Source organism: Gopherus flavomarginatus, chromosome 11, assembly GCF_025201925.1.
Source record: "Gopherus flavomarginatus isolate rGopFla2 chromosome 11, rGopFla2.mat.asm, whole genome shotgun sequence".
Taxonomy (NCBI): domain Eukaryota; kingdom Metazoa; phylum Chordata; order Testudines; family Testudinidae; genus Gopherus; species Gopherus flavomarginatus.
In genome coordinates, this window is record NC_066627.1 from 15,884,766 (window position 1) to 15,889,000 (window position 4,235).

The following is a 4,235-nucleotide window of genomic DNA, read 5'->3' on the forward strand; positions in this document are numbered from 1 at the left end:
TTTAAGCTTTTCAGCAAAGAAAAACCAAACTTTTATATTCCCCAAATGTTACACCTAATACTGCTGAAAACTAAAAAACATTCAGACAAAAACAGAGAAATCTTTGACACCTGGAATAACAATCCCTGTGTACACACACGCAGAGCCTTTCATTCAAATGAGTATGGAACCCATGAGTCCTAACTCCCACCCCCACGTTCTACCCACTAGACATCACTCCCATCCTAGAGCTGCATATAGAACCCAGGTGGCTCCTAAGCCAGTTCACTATAAATTAGAAGACAATGCCTCCCCTTCACCTGCCTATCTCCTGCCCAAAACTTTTCGGAGTGAGCCTTTCACCTCCTTATTCCTCAGGCTGTAGATGATGGGGTTGAGCATGGGGATTATGATGCCATAGAGCACGGGCAGTGCCCGGTCCTGCTCCTGCAAGTAGATGGAGTTGGGGCGTAGGTAGGTGAAGAGGATAGTGCCAAAGTAGAGGCTGACCACGGTCAGGTGGGAGGTGCAGGTGGAAAAGGCCTTGAGGCGCCCTTCCCTTGTGTGTATCCTAAGGATGGCCAGCGCGATGTACACATAGGACACCAGTGTCCCCAGCAAAGAGCCTGAGACAAGGCCACCACCCAAGGCAAAGGTGGCAGCCTGGTCGACCTGCGTGTCAGAGCAGGAGAGCTGTAAGAGTGGGGGGATATCACAAAAGAAGTGGCGGAGGATGTTGAACCAGCAGAAGAACAGGATGGACACCAAGCATGAGTTGGCCAAACCTATGGCCCAGGCAGCTGCAGCCAGCAAGGCTCACACCTGCCATCTCATGAACGTACAGTAGTGCAGCAGGTGGCAGATGGCTACATAGCAGTCGTAGGCCATGACCCCTAGAATCAGGCACTCAATCCTCCCAAAGGAGATGAAAAAGAACATCTGGGAGAGACAAACAGCCCATGAGATGGACATGTCCTGCGACAGGTAATTGGCCAGCATCTTGGGCACGGTGGAGCTGATGTAAGCAATGTCCACCACCGAGAGGTTGCCAAGAAAGAAGTACATGGGTGTGTGGAGTCAAGAGTCCAGGCTGACCAGCAGTAAGATGAGCATATTGCCCAGCAGAGCCACCAGGTAAATGACTGTGAAGACCCCAAAGAGTGCGAGCTGCTCCTCTGGGTTGTTGGTGAGACCTAGGAGGATGAATTTGGTCACCGAGGTGCTGTTTTCCCTCCCCATCAGCTGGAGGAGGTCCATCCCCTACAAGCAGAGGAAGGGCAGTAGTGTGATAGTTGAGCTGAAACATTTAGCCTTATTATGAGCTTAACTGTAAAAAGTATGTGAAAGTTAAAAAGATATCATAACCTACAGTAACAAATGGTGATGGGAAAAGGTATGAACAGGAGACAGAGACTGAGTTAGTCCAAACAAAAAGGTCTCCTGGTAGAATTCAAGGACAGTGTTCAGATCATCCTTGTTAAACAAGGAACGCATGGGGTGGGAAATCAGTGGAGTGTGGGAAAGTAGGCCTGATTGGTGGACAAAATAATGAGGGTATGGGCTATTCCCTCATCATCTCCTTTTGGGGTTCTTCAAGAAAGAGATTTGTTGGAAGAACAGATAGAGGCTACTGGAATGAGGTTCACCAACATGACTGCCACCCTGACCAATTCCTGGGACCCCAGACCTTTGTCATCCTGATTCAGGGCGATGCCCTGACCAGACTGGGCCAGAGATATGGATCAAGGTGACATCACCACCTCTAACATCTCCGGCTGAATCCCAACCACCACCTGAGATGAAAATAGATAAGACAGCAGCAACAACAACAATTTCAGCCCATCTCAACTGACTGCTTTTCTTTTCTCCAACAAGAATTATCATCTTTGATGCCATCTAAGAGATAGCCAAACAAGGGAGTTTGTTTCTTCTGAAACTCTCTCCAGGGAGCAAGGGCTGTTCTTACAATAAAGGACTTATTTAATATTTTATATTTAAAATTCTTTAACTGTTTTCTGTATGCTGTGCTAGTCCCAGGATATTGGCAAGACAAATGGGGAGATGTGATATCTTTTACTGGACCAACTGTTGTTGGGGAGAGAGACAAGCTTTCAACCCATGCAGAGTTCTATCTCATCCACCTTGCTTCTTTGACTGTTTTTCCTTCTTTTCTGTATCTTTAATAAAAGGATGTTTAATGGACTGTCTGCTATAGCACTAAGGTGTCTGAGGTATCTTTACCAAACACTGAACTTTGTTTAACACTGTCTAATGTTGGACAGTGGCTGGGTTCTGTTAACAGATTTTGCCCATTTATTGCATCTGTATTAATACAATATAGTCAAACAGTGAGGAAGCTGGTGGGTGTATAGATAACTCAAGTTGAGTTACTTGTGCTGCTACAGAGTGACTTAGGACCAGCTTTTCAAATATGTTTAAGGGCCAGATTTAAAAGCTTTTTGGGCATCTACTGGGATTTTCAAAAACAGCCACTGACAGCAAAGAGTTAGACACCAAGATGTGTTTGAAGATTTCAGGAGGAACCTAAATTCTTTACAATATCTGACCTTAAGACCTTAGTGATAGCAGGTCAAACCCTCCCCCCTCCCAACAAAAATAAATAAATAAATATATTAATTAAGTTGGCAAAATTTTTTCTATAAAAAAAGAAGTTATTTTGTCAAAACCACAGTTTCCCGGCCATGGAACAGTTTCAACACAAAAAGTGATTGAGAATGATTCTCCTATCCAGGATGCAGTTTCAGATGACAAGCAGGTACCAGAATAGCAAGGTAGCCGGAGTGCTTTCCTGGGGTGTAGGAGACACAGGTACAAGTCCCTGCTCTATCTGTCTCCCAGCCCTCCCTCCCCAACTCTAACCCACTAGTCCCCACTCCCTTCCCAGACACACAACCAAGGAATCCTGATTCATAGCCCCCAGTGTTCTAGCACCCATCCTCTCAGACTAAGAGGGAGACCTCACATCAAACAATTTTTGTCATTTTCCCCAAAACTGGATTGCCAGCTGAGCAGTGGCTTAATATTGGAACTGTAGACACAGTGCGGGGAGGTGAAAGACATTGGTCCTGACTAGGTATTTATTGGGGAACAAGCCAACATAAAAACAAAAGGGAAATATCATCTCCAAGATGGACAGCTGGCATCAATGCTGTTCTCTGTTATAATTACTGTTGCCTGCACAGGGTGCCCAAGGCAAGCAGCAGCGAGGTTCATCACCCAGAGTGCGTAGCGCCAATAAACACACCAGGGTGGAGAAGCAAACCAAGTTTATTTGAGCTCAAATAAGGTGCAAAGGAGAAATAACAATCTCAAATCCTGCCACCCTAAAACAAGCAGTTTCTTCCTTTTATATCCCAGTTGTTTACTACAAAACTTTTTCTTGCTAACTAGCTGATCTCTCACTCCCCTCTCCTTTCCCATCCAGCTGCAGTATCTTTTCTCATTCAATCTTTTGTCTTCCCACTTCCTCCCCCCTCTCCGCTGAGACATGTATACAGTATTCAGAAACGACCTTGAGCTCGCTTCAGCGTGTTACAGCAGAAAACTGGCTGTTACAAGCAAAAACTAACTGCTAACACTACATTTTTGCAGCTATTAGTACATTAGGTTACACGAGGTTACACAAAGTGTTTAATATGGAGGAACAATGGTTCATTGCGGCCTGAGCAGGAGGGTTTCATCGGCACTCGTGATAGTCCACCCTCCTGAGCTACCTAGATTTATGCCTAGTGACACCAACATTACCATAATATAGATTGGATTCAAAGGGGAGTGGGGTCTAGTGGTTAGAGTGGGAGGGGCTGATGGGAACCTGGACTCCTGAGTTCTATCCCAGCTCTGGAAGGGGAGGTTGGAGAACAGCCAGTTGCTCCCTTCACTGCTCCTTAAGGATTCTGGGGCATTGGAAAAGCTCTAGTGAGAGAGTCTGAGGATGGAATAAGATCCGCTATTGGCTCTGGGCTCCTTCTGTTCTGCCTCTGCCCATTAACCCTGACCAGCAACCCCTGCTATCATACCCCAGGGCTCCCCCTTCACTGCTCTGATGCTTCCTATCAATCCCAGCCTACATTCTCTGCTCTCCCATCCCAGGGACCCCCCCACACTCTGGAGCTCTCCCTTTGCCCCTCAATCCTAACCCGCTGCCCTTTCCTGTCCTGGGCCTGAGTTCACCATCTCCGTAGCTCTCAATCCTCATCCTCCGTGGCTGCAGAGGTGAAACTAGGCTCAATGGACAA

The 4,235-nt window shown here is 46.5% G+C and overlaps 1 pseudogene; it reads right to left on the reverse strand.

The window, feature by feature from the left end:
- Positions 1-303: 303 nt before the first annotated feature.
- LOC127030878 (olfactory receptor 5AR1-like) lies at positions 304-1,236 on the reverse strand (annotated as a pseudogene).
- Between the last annotated feature and the right edge of the window lie 2,999 nt (positions 1,237-4,235).